General features: G+C 36.4%; 2 long non-coding RNA genes across 2 annotated transcripts; both read left to right on the top strand.

Moving 5' to 3' along the window:
• The first annotated feature begins 923 nt into the window (after window positions 1–923).
• On the top strand, window positions 924–1,712 carry LOC121656859. Its single transcript, XR_006013482.1, has 3 exons — window positions 924–960; window positions 1,112–1,233; window positions 1,580–1,712. It is a non-coding gene; the product is annotated as an uncharacterized LOC121656859 (long non-coding RNA).
• A 1,693-nt stretch (window positions 1,713–3,405) lies between these two features.
• On the top strand, window positions 3,406–4,738 carry LOC121656861. Its single transcript, XR_006013484.1, has 3 exons — window positions 3,406–3,467; window positions 4,425–4,546; window positions 4,632–4,738. It is a non-coding gene; the product is annotated as an uncharacterized LOC121656861 (long non-coding RNA).
• Window positions 4,739–13,381: the final 8,643 nt, after the last annotated feature.

The raw sequence follows: 13,381 nt of genomic DNA, 5'->3' as shown, positions 1-13,381 counted from the left end.
GCTGTTTGGATCACTTTACGGTTCTGGAAGAAGTTATCAACAATAATAAACAGTACCAAGAGGGGGGATTTGTTCATTGCACAGAAACACAATGCTTACAACTTATACCTTGTTGTAAAGGGGATTCATTTGGTTTGCTAGTGCTGTATAATACAGCACCAGCTGCTGTTATTAAATAGGAGAAATAACTGAACAAACACATATTTACCTATTTTTCATGCTAAGTTTGTATTAATTTTAGCATTGGGAATGTGGAGTGTATTGCAAATTTTGAGCTGGCAGGTCATAGAAGTGGATGCATGAATGCAGTCCACTGACATATTTTCAGATGTTTCCAAAAGTAAATATCTGAATCTGCCTCAACTGACTTCAGGTCATAACTAGTTTGTGTTTGCAAATCTTCCACAGCTGCTCTGTGAGTGAGAGTATTGATATTCAGAGAGAGAGTGACAGAGACTACAGGAGTTACAGAAAAAGACAATTCATTAAATGTTTTAAAGACGTTGCAATCTAAGCCACAAAAAAACACTTTGGTCCGCACCCATGGAGTGCAAACTATGGCTTAGATTCCATAAGACTATGCCAAAACAAGCATATGGGTGTTTTGTGTCCTTTCAGGTCAATTGATTTCACTAAAGTCAGATAGAACTGCCAACCATTGTACTCCGTGTTTAGTTGCACTCTGGCTTTGTCTCTTCTGTACTTAGACTTATACAAGTTGCCCTGCATTTGCACAAATAATGAGATATTTTCATGTACTTTGGGACCAAGGTTTAAAAATGTTGCAGTCTTCCTTTAAGGTGCACAAAATACTTTGAAAATTTAGTTTCTGGGTTATGAGGTTTGGTAAGCAGAGAATTTAACATATGCTTTTGTTCCAGGTTTGGAGTATCTTTCTTCTTTACTTATTCTTCTCCTTCATCTACGGCGTGCTGGGAGTGGAGCTCTTTGGCAAGTTAGGTAATATATTCATATTATTCAAATATGGACACGCTGCTGGATCCAGTGGCTGATTTCATATTTGCACTGACATTGTGGAGCAGAAGATGCATTACTCACATAGAAAAATCTGCATCTGGATATCTGCTTTGCTTGTTTCTGTGTCGATCAGAGTGTTCTCCTGATTATCCGTGTCTGGGGTTGCACCGGAACAGCAACTTTCATAACTTCCCCATGGCTATGCTCACACTCTACAAAGTGTGCACGGGAGACAACTGGAGTGGGATTTTGAAAGTATGAATGCTCTCACGCATGCATGCATGCAAACTCCCAGTATGATGGTTTTATTTTGCTCATACCCTGACCAGCTACCATACAGTATGTTGTCACTTAAAACAAACACTTCAACTGCAGCCATTATTTAAAATTAAAGAATTACAAAAATACACAAATAATGAGATATTTTATGTATTTTAAACTGTATTACCAGTTTATGGACTGTGTTTTTAAATTAAATATTTAGTTGTGTGTTTCACATAAATACAGTTTTGGACCCTTGAGTGTTTCTGTTTTGATTCAAACTTTTAAGTTTAGAAAGCTTTGTTAATTTGTTAACAAAACTTTACTCTGTGCCTTGCAGGACACAATGAGGAAATGCCGGTCTGATGACATCAATTGTCCGAGCTTTCTCGTCTGGGTCTCTCCCCTTTACTTTTCAAGTTTTCTCATTTTGGCTCAGTTTTTGCTGACAAATCTGATTGTAGCATTGACAATGCAAGTTCTGGAAGACTGTGACGAGGTATAACTGCAGTTCACACGGAAACATTTCAGGAACGGCTGTAAAGCTTTTAAGATTTTTTAATCTTTTTAATCTGACATGGCTTCATGATAAAAAAAAACAAACAAAAAAAGTTCTTCTAATGAACTTGATGAGAAAGAGATTTTGATTAAATCTCTTAGTGTAATGTATCAAGGTGAACCTATAAACCTTAACTTCATTTTCAAAACATACTGATGACAGAAGCCCATTTTTGATTCCTTACTTTGAAAGTGAAATACAAAATGCTTGCATACTTCTGTCTTTCTCAGGAAGTTGAGATAGACCTGCTCGGGCAAGAAATGTTTACATCAGCAGAGGACAATGCAGGGATCTCCACCTTGGGCCAAAGTGATGATCAATCCACACCATCGGATTCAATCAGCCTGTAAAACTAAAATCTGTTGTTAAAATGGCTGTAAATATTGTGTATACAAGCCTTATACATTTTTATTTTTTTTTATTTATTTAGGACAATGCATATTAATCAACATATGAGCAAAAGCTTCACAGTAAATATGCCAGAATTAGCCACAAAAGCTAAATTGCATCTGTTGTCCTAAGGCAGGCACATTGAACAAACATTGACAAACATCTCATATTTACAATAGTTACAATAAACATTAAACACAGTGTTAGTAATAAAAGGTAAACAGGATGTTAGTTACACATGAGTACAGGACTGGTTTGTTTTTAACCACTCTTTTAGTGTTTTCTTGAAGGTGAGATAGTTGTCACAGTTTCTAATATGAGCTGGTAGTGAGTTCCATGACTGTGTGCCTCTGATAGACACCACCACTTGGCTAAACTTAGTCCTGCGGTGCTGTATGTTACAGTCTCCTCTGGTTAATTGTACACAAATCTGTTGTTTTTCTGTTGTTCAATTTATTTCTTTTCTTTTGTTTATTTTTTAAATGTACTGGAATGAGTTAAGACATTGATTAAAGGGTTTAAATAGGCTGAATAGGTGTGAAGTTTTTCAAATATGATTTGAAAAAAAAAAATTAAAAGAATATTAATCTTTCAGATTTGTACACAAATCTGTTGTTTTTCTTCGGATTCGCCGTGTTCCTTTCAACTTACGCAGCACCTACAGCGGTGATGCAGACGCTGCGCAAATATAAATCCGCCTTAAGTCCTGTGCAAATGAACTGTGTGCAGTTTTGGAGCATGTGTTTAACCTGATCCTCAAGCTGAAGGTGGTACCACAGCTCTGGAAGACCTCCTGTGTGGAGCTACAGGTACAGGTATATCTACATGCCGGTGGTTCTCATGTCCCACCTGATGAAAACACTGGAGAGACTGATCCTGGGACACCTCCACACCACAGTGGGACCCTCCATGGATCCACTGCAGTTCGCCTACCAGCCTACACCATGCTCTTGCTCACCTGGAGAAACCCGACAGTTAAAACACTGTTAAAAAAATATTATATATATATATATATATATATATATACCTAAACAATAAACTGGACTGGACTCCCAACACGGACCCATTGTACAGGAAGGGTCAGAGCAGGTTTATCTTCTGAGGAGATTGCAGTCTTTTGAAATGAAGGGGGCTCTCCTGAGGACCTTCTATTAACTCTGTGGTGGCATCAGTCATCCTGTACGTTGGGCTCTGTTGTAGCAGCAGCATCACAGAAAGGATTCAATCCTCCTTGGGAACGTGGTGAATAACATTCTGCATGGAATCAGTAATGCAACAGGTAACTTTTCATGGAACCTCAAAGTTTACAAAATAATTTATATAATCTTTTAGAGGTTTTATTTTCATTACATTCTTCAAGGTTTATTTCTATGGATTATAATCTATGGATTATTTCAAGAGCAAAAGTCAAAGTTCTTATTTAGGGCTAATGGCAGACCTACTGTATACTAATGCCGTCAGAGTTGATCAATCACAGAATAAGACTGGAAAGTAGGCTTTAATCCTGAGCTTAAAGAAACAGAAATCCCAGTTAAGGCAAAAAATATTAAAAAAACTAACTAAAGATTATATAGCTTATGTATCAGGACAAAACAAAAAGGTCCTTACCAGCTGTCAAAAGTATGTCAATATAAACAACACAGAAAATATTGCACACCATTCTTAATTTAAGAAAAACTAACCCAGAAATCCAAAAGATCATGTGAAAAAACTAAATGATGTGAGAGCCTGCAACGCCTGAAATCGTACTGCTGCTAAATTCTCCCTTTTCTGTTACAAGCAAAGCCCATATTTGTGCAGAGTCAAGTCTAAGCCAACGTTACCCTCAAAAATGAATAAATAAATGAATATATAAAGAAGCCTATTATATCTTGGACAGTAATGTACTGTTTTCCTGCCAACTTTGATGTGTCTTTATGGATGGTGCAATGACGTTTCTGCAGCCAAGTGCCTCCCAATGAAAATGACATGCAGAGATGGAAACAGAATCAGATAGTTAATGCAAACTGAAAAGGTTCTAATTACACGAATGAAAAAAAATGTAGGAACAAGGGAAACAATAACGGGATAAGATGATGCCATTGTTGCTTCCATCCCATCGAGCATGAGTGTGGACTTTTTCAGTGACATGTCTGACAGTTTTGTTGTAGTTTGGTAGGAACAAAACTGTCCCCACAGGCAGCTGACAGCAGACTGGCTGAATGAGTATTAAATCACACACCTGTTTCTCTTTTAGGAGGATGTTGTTTCAAACCAGAAACAAGCAGAGATGGGGTCAAGCTTTTTGAGATTGAAACTGTTCTTTCTTTGGAGATGAGGAAACCAAAAAGCAAAGCTGACCCATCAAGCATCACTGAGGTTCATACACTTTGTCTCAAAATTGATCATAATTACCTTTACATTACAACAATACTTTGATTTATGTCCCGTTCTTATTTTACAGAGTCTTTTGACAAGCTACTTTGCTACTCATGGATATGATGCCTTTCCAGAGGCTGTCTTGCCGAGTCAGATGCAGAGCAAAGTGACTGTGACACAAAAGTAAGTAATAAAACAGTATTTCACTGCAAGGTGGAATACGAGAGTCAGTCAGGTTTTGAGTACAAAAAGCAGGTAGATAATTTTCTTTTAATTACTGACATGATTTCAATAATCACCTTTGTAAGCTTTTTTTTTATCTAGTTAAATTAAGAAGACTTGTTGGAATTTGTATGTTTTGATGGAAGTTTTATGTTAAAGGTGAAATTATAATATAGACTCTTCAAAGATCTGACTTTTTATGGACAGATTACTTCAAACATATTCTACCATCTTTTTTTTTGTTGTTGTTGTTTGTTTTTGCTCAGTGTATCTGACGTCTGGAAAAATGTTTGTAACTTGCTTTAGTCAAAAATACCTCCAGAATAAAGCGTTGGCTACGAAAATACATTTGGAAATAAATTTAACTTTTATTGTATGACAGAGAATAAAGTACCTCGTTGTATGTTTACAGGTACATCCATTTTAAACATCAAGTTTTTCAAATTTAAAATCTGAAAATAAAACGATTTTAACTTTGTTGTAATTCTGTGAAACAAGCACAGTATGTCAGAAACTAGTTTTTATCGAGTTGTTTCCTTGTGTGGGGACATAAACTGTTCAGGTGAGCTCTGCAGCACTCCACCTACAGGTGAATAGCTTTTTCCGTACTTGCACAGGTGCATGTGCAGTCAAAATTTATGTGCACCGCTCCAATTTTACGTGCACAAACTTACACATATATGTGTTATTTCGAGCCCTGAAATTTTTCAGTTTATGACATGTTAATATAGTATGTGCTGTCTACTTCTTATTTAACAGAAACTGGTGGAGTCGGCAGAACAGCCTGTACCTCCACATCTCATCTGTCCACTGACCAAGAAGCTGTTTGTTGATCCTGTGAGAACAAGATATGAAAGGATTTATGGACGAAAGGCCATTGAAAAACACCTGAAAAAGTAAGTAACGTGTTTTAGAAAAATTACCAAGAGTCTGGAATGAGTAAAAGTATATATATATATATATATATATATATATATATATATATATATATATATATATATATATATATATATATATATATATAAGGTTTATTTATTTTGAATAAAGAATTACTTGCAAGTTAGAGAGTGATCGTCCCAACTCGCATGAAGTCGGGAGAGACTCTGATGATTCATCAGAGAGAAACTGTTTTATTCAGCTGGTCCCCAGCTGAAGGTCAAACAGCAAAATAATATGAGGAATAGAAGACTTAGTGGCACCACTTTCTTCCAGTTTTCAGACAAAGTCCACATACCACAACAAGCTGATATCCCAAACAACTATTTCTATCTAGCAGGTGGAAAACCAGTCTCAACTCTGCCATATCAGAGCTCTGGGTAGAAAGTGGTCAGTCTGACCTCACACACGCATACACAATGAAAACTGTAACTTCAGTATTCTGTAAAATGAGAACACACAATATGAAAATGTAAAAGTGAATGGATTAACAATATTACATAAAGAAACTGAATATACATGTGATTATTATGAGTATATATGAGTGATTACCATATGCAGCTAAACTTCTTTCACAAACATTATAATAGACTGATCAAAAAAAATATTTAGAACATTTTAAACTACTAGCATATGTTGTCTGAAAATTCATTGGAAGACTGAAAGATATTTCTTTTTAAAAAAGTAATTCATAAAGAAAAGTTACACAATACAGGAGAAGTCTTGGATGTCCACTGCATTTGCTCCAATAAACAAACCTAATTAGACAGACAGACAGACAGACAGACTAGTTTATTAATAATTAATTTTTATTAATATATTTAATATATTTTAAGAGATTTATAGGGCTGCACGGTGGTGTGGTGGTGGATGGGAGTTAAACTGTAGGTCCAATAAGGATGAGTCTTGAACAAAAGTTGGTCAAATCTGCAAAATAAAAAAACAGCTTCAAGATCAAGTAACTAAAAGAATGGAAGAGATTTAAAACAACTTTTAAACACTATCTGCTCCCCCATGGAGGTTGTTTTATTTAAGGTTTAGAACACTTTCCACAGCTCCTGAGTAATAACCCCACTCACAATTACCACTGCTCTATATGCACACATGCACACACAAAGAAAAAAAAAGAAATTATTAATATTATTGTTGTTGTTGTTATTGTTGTTATTATTATTATTATTATTATTTGTAAGTTTACTCATACCTGAATTTGGTGCCATTGTCATAACAAAAGTAAAGTATTTAAAATTATTTTTACTTTTTTATGTGGGTAAATTTTTATGCCAATAAAAATGTCACTAGAAGTATTTTTTAACCATTTGTACACTATAAGTTATGTTCAGTATTACAACTACCTCAGAAAACAAGTCTGTAAACTATGACATCATTAAAGCCTCATTTTATCTTGCAGGTTCTGATACGCAGGACTTCCTGATATGATTAGACTAGTGTATTATTTCTGTCAGATTTTTTTTCAGATTCAGATGGATGCCTGACAAGGCCCCTCTCTGTCCCCACTCAGCGTGCATTAGTGATGCGCGGGTCGGGGTTTTTTCCGACCCGCGAGTCCCGCGCTTTTAAAAAAATTGGACCGCACCAAACAGCCCCGCACCTCCGCTTCTATTTTTTTAACCCGCCCCACCCCATTAAAACACATGTTATATTGACGAATGCTTTTATTTAGTCTGAGAAAGGTGCATATGGTCTCCTAAATTGGCACTGGAAACTGGCAACACAAAATGTATTTTCATTTGAACGTTAAGCCTATAAACATAAATAGGCAAATAAATAAAGTGTTTTAAAGCGTTTAAGTGTTATAAAGCACATAGCCAATGCTGCTGCAGTTGTCTGCACTGATTACCTCGTTGAACCTGTCCAAATCTGTGATTTAGCCATTTGACCCTCCTTCTTTTTAAGGACGTAAACTCCCGAACGAATGTTATTCAACACTTCTTCTTCCATCTTTTGTTGCTTGTCTGCTTGGCGCTTTCTGCACGTAGCCTGCGAAGCCTACTACGCGCCTACGTGGACATTACGTTACAAAACGTGACCTGTGTTTAAATAACTGATAAATATTTTGTCTTACATATTATAGTAACAAAATGTAGACACAGATTAAGGTCTTTATTTTCAGTTTGACAAAAAATAAAATTAATAGATAGAACTAGATATTTCAGAATAGTAAACCACACCAACCCGCCCCGCAGTGAAGCGAAAATTCTTTGACACGCCCCAACCCGACCCGCGGGTAACCATCACTAGCGTGCATCTGTCATCTACCCAAGCATGTGTTGCCATGATGTCAAATGATGCCATGGCAACACAAGATCAAAAGAAATGGTTATGCCTTTGTGACATGTGTTTTAAAAACATACCTTCCGTTTAAACTTTACCATTTCATTCTATACTGTCAACATGTTAAAAATTAAACCTTTGTTTAATGAAGAACTCTCCAAACCAAATAAAAATAAAATATATATCCTTTTTTCACAAAACCCAGACATCATGGCGTACGTCTCAACTGTCCGTAATTTTGTTATTCTTCTCACTCTAAAACTTTTAGAGAGATATGGTATTTTCTCAAAGCTATCAAAAGATCAACTAATTAAGTTGTCAGAACACATAATTTTGAAAACGTTGGCAGGACTGCATAAAGACCTCCTCCCATCTTGGTCAGACATTCGTAGAATTTGCGAAAAGGTTTTGCATGATCTAAGCTTGAAGTTTTTCGGTAGTAAAAATGTGGCGCAGCTCATACTGGAAGAAGACCCAGGAGTGCTATTAATTATTGTCAACTTTATGATACATCATATCACATTTAATGTGCTGAGGAGAGTTAAAGAGCCTAAAGTTGCCATTGTATTACTGTCTTTGCTGTCTCTTCTTGGACTTTTATCACTTGTTGTAGCTTTCTGTTAACTGGGTTTGTTTATGCACCGCCCGAACTAAAAAAGCATCATACCACCTTACAAAGTTTTTGTGCAAATTCTGTCAAGGATTAAGGCAACAGAAACGAGGAATTGAGAAATGCAGGACTGACAAAGCAGGACAAAAAACAGGCAGGAATCAAAAGTTAAATGAAAGGAATAAGGGAAGGAAAAATTAAAACAAACAGACTTACCACAAGGAGAACACAGGGAAATGAAGGTGATGTGGCAGTAAATAAAATTAAAACAATATACACAAAGGTTAACTAACAAGGACCAGGTAAAGAAAAAACAAACAAAAAAAAAAAAAAAAACAGCAAATTAAACCAAATGTGCTGAGTAAGAGGAAATGAAGAAAGCAGTAAACACTTAGGAAAACTATTTATAATAATAAATAACAGGCTATGTCCCTAATTAATTGACACACAGCTGAAAAATGGGCAGACCAAAAAATAAACATTTGACCACTAATCTGACCGTTTATGAAAGAAGCATTTCAGAGGAGTCTTTCTGATGTTATGATCTGCCAATGTTCACCAACCTGCAACAAAACTTCTGTTTGCGGAATAATTTTAGAAAAATGTTCGTGAAAATAAAATTGACATCAACATAACATCAACTTAATATTTAGAGAATCAGGAAACACAAAAGATAAACAAATAATTTCAAAGATTTTGGTAGGGAAAATTACAAACTACTGAGTCTTGCTTCAAAAGAGCTTGGCCTTTCAACCAAAATGACCTGCAAAAACAAAGAAAGACCTGGTCTGCTGTATGTGAGGAAACACATTCAAACACTACTACTCCCTCTACACAGAAACTAATAAAATATTTTCTGAAGCATGACGACAACTCAAAAGCTTCAACAGAATAAAAAAGAAACACTGACAAGGAAAAGAGTAAAATGCAGAAGCGGTTTTTGTGTGAATCACTACACGCTCTTTGGCAAAAGTTTACAGAAGTACATCACATGCAAATATCCTACAGTCAATTTTACAAAAGCCGTCCATTTTGGATAATGAGACCAAAAGTCCAAGATCGAGACACATGTCTTTGCAAGATTCATGCCAACACTCAGTTCATGGCCGATAAGCTCTTTTACCACAAAGTAATAAAAACCAGAAGCATCAAGTATCTAATGGAAAGTCTTTGTTGCCAGACTTCAGCAAAGAATGCATGTACGGAGAGTGCCTCCATTGCTTGAAGGTGGTACTTTCGATCCGAGTCAACAGACAAACTTGATGGAGTGGAGCTCTAAAGCTGAAGAACGAGAAAAGAGAAAACAATGGATCAAGAGAGAAGTTTGTTGCCCATTTAACTGGTAAAGGATGTATGTATGGTATCCTGCAAACATTGTTGGCTGACTTCACATCAGTTCATTAGAAAATTAGATCATCATTCATGTAGAAGTAAAACCAACCACTTCTCTTGGCTTTTTATCACGGTGTTATTCTTCTCTGAGCTCAGGTAAGGACGGAATGAGCATAGAATACGTAGATAGACATTCGGAGATCATGAAAGTCCTTCACTCAGACCCGGAAAATGTTAGGTGCACTTTACGGTTCTGGAAGAAGTTATCAACAATAATAAACAGAGTACCAAGAGGGGGGATTTGTTCATTGCACAGAAACACAATGCTTACAACTTATACCTTGTTGTAAAGGGGATTCATTTGGTTTGCTAGTGCTGTATAATACAGCACCAGCTGCTGTTATTAAATAGGAGAAATAACTGAACAAACACATATTTACCTATTTTTCATGCTAAGTTTGTATTAATTTTAGAATCGGGAATGTGGAGTGTATTGCAAATTTTGAGCTGGCAGGTCATAAGTGGATGCATGAATGCAGTCCACTGACATTTTTTCAGATGTTTCCAAAAGTAAATATCTGAATCTGCCTCAACTGACTTTAGGTCATAACTAGTTTGTGTTTGCAAATCTTCCACAGCTGCTCTGTGAGTGAGAGTATTGATATTCAGAGAGAGAGTGACAGAGACTACAGGAGTTACAGAAAAAGACAATTCATTAAATGTTTTAAAGACGTTGCAATCTAAGCCACAAAAAAACACTTTGGTCCGCACCTGATGTATCTTGATCAGGAGATGTGGAAAAGTTGAATCTCAGGCAAAAACTGACTTGAATAATGGTAACATTCATAATGCACATTCCTCGGGCTGTCATTGCCCTGTAGCATCCTGGGGCTGAGAAACCTCACTTCACATCTTTGTGTTCCAGCCCAGGGCATCGAGTGACAGCTGTGTTTTGCTTTACAGTACCGTACCATACACCAGCAACTGGATATAAACACATTTTGGATGTGGACCATGGTTGATTTAACAAAGAAACACAAGTGGACATTATTAAAGGAAGCGTGGAAAGAGTGAAAGTGGCAGAACAAGAAATAAACCAAGAGTCATGGAACATCAGACTGGCTGCAGACAGAATAAGCAGAATGAACCTTCGTTAGAGGGCGCCAAAGAGAGAAAATCCTCCAAAGTTCTGTAGTTTCGCTTTAATTTCTCCTTGGTGTTCTCTGTTCCTGGCCAGATCCTCATCACAACTTGCCCTTAGTTGCTCCATTAGTCAGATTTTTTATTTTATTTTTTGTTTGTTAAGTACTTTGAGGATCCCTTCTTTGCAGCATATTTTGCTTTATGTAAATGTAGTCAGATGTTAAATCATTCATACTATTTCCCACATAGGTCCTGCATCCTTATTGGAGCACTGTATCTATAAATCCTCATTCTGCTAACATTCCAACAGATGCTTCTTGGCCTTTCTTCTATTTACGTTCATACGTGGTTGGAGGTAGATGTAATAGCACAAGTTTGTGTTGCGTTGGCTAGAGGCTGCCATTTCTCTACATGTATAGCAAGAAACTATGTGATCTTAGAAGCTCCCTCCTGAGATTTGTTACCTCTTGTGTGCAAAGGTGAATTATGGGCACCTAACATCCACTGTTTATTGTGCTTACTCAGTGTAAAGTGCTTTTCTTCTAAGAAAGAATTGTTCAGTGAGGAGGCCTGTCTACCATGAAGCTCTCTTGTAGTGTGTGTGCGTGAGCATCTTCTCAGTCTTGATTGAATAATTGAATGGATGTAATTAGAAGGTAAAAGGTGGACATTGAGGATTGTACCAAATATGTTGTCTGGTTTTCCATGGTCCTGTTTGAATTGTTCATTTATATACTGTAGAATTGAGCACATAAGAACATGTTTCAGTATAATGATGTTTTGTTAATTATCTTAATTATTTTTTTAGAAGTCTGCTGTGATAGGCCTACTGCAATTGTGAGGGTGGTGCCTCAGGATATATATGGGAAGTGCTGCCAAACAGACTGGTTGGACTGCACAGAGCAATGTGCTATGTTTGGTGTGCAGAATGTTATAATAAATTGTGGTTGTCCACTACCCCAAGCCGGAAAATGAACTTATTCTTCCTTTGCTCACACATCGTCTTGCCACACTAGTGTCCAATATGAAGTGTAATAAACTGCTGTGAAATGTCTAAAATATGCACACAAGTGCTTATTGTGCATTCCAGTTGTCCTCTGAACTCGTTTTCTGAAGGACATTTTGACAGAAATGACAAAATGCTCTAGTTATTTCGAATGGTAAACACCTTAGTTGCAGACATCATAACTGACACGATATTTATACATTTAGTTACCCCAAATGGCTCATAATTAAATAAAAAACAAAGAAACTCAGCTAAATGACAGAAAACATTTTCTCAGAACAAATATAAAAAATAACCTGAAATGAATTATCCAACCAAGTTGAATTATTACTATCAGGAGATAAATAGTTCCTACAGATATACTCTTAATACAAACTTTAAAAAAAAAAAAAACTATAATATTGAAATAATTCGACTCTATACTTAAAGCAAAGGTAAATTTATTTGTATAGCACATTTCATTTACAAGACAATTCAAAGTGCTTTACATAAAACATTACAGCAGGATGCATAAAACAATACAAGTGCATTAAAAAACAAACAAAAAAGAAAACTACTAGACTGTTTTCCTCTGCAGGTGTGAAGTGACATCTGCTGCTTTACACACTTGTTTACACCTAAATGAAAAAACAATTCATCACTTTCAGATTTTACAGCCACAGAGAAAATTTTAATCATATTTAAAAGCATAAAAATCCCACAAACTGATGAAAATCTCAGTTATTCAGGTTTCTCTTTCATGGTAATACTTGTGGAATGAGCACAAAATCTTTGACAATTGAAAGTCAGGACTTTTTATTTCATCAGAAGAGAGTTTGTTTGAGCTTCAAGTCCAGTGAAAAGGCCCGTGTGAAGCAGCATTCCCAGTCCGAGGAAGGATGAGATGGTGTTGGTGCTGAGTGTGGAGGTGGAGGAATGGAAGCAGAAATAATGGGATGTAAAGTTGTGGAGGAATGGCTCTTGGTCGACTGCTGTCTGATTTGGATGTCTGTGAAGTCCAGCTGGGTCTGGAGGAAAATCACAGTAAAGAATGATATGCATTCAGAGACCAAAGGCTTTATTTGGGTTGAGAATAGTGGATCAGTCTATTTTCTTTACCTTTTTAAAAACATCTGACTCAACATCTTCATCATGATGGTCTCTGAGGAAGTGCTCTTCATTTGACTCTGCGTAGACTTGACCATCGTCTGTCTGATCACTGATGAACTTCCTGATGTCGGCCTGAAAGGAAACAAAGATATAATCAATCAAAGAAGGACAGCAGTGTGTCGGTGGTTGAACAGATCAGTCA

Source organism: Melanotaenia boesemani, chromosome 17 (genome assembly GCF_017639745.1).
Source record: "Melanotaenia boesemani isolate fMelBoe1 chromosome 17, fMelBoe1.pri, whole genome shotgun sequence".
NCBI classification, from domain to species: Eukaryota; Metazoa; Chordata; class Actinopteri; order Atheriniformes; family Melanotaeniidae; genus Melanotaenia; species Melanotaenia boesemani.
Note: the sequence above shows the minus strand (reverse complement) of the source record. Positions and strands in the feature narration are given on the sequence as shown.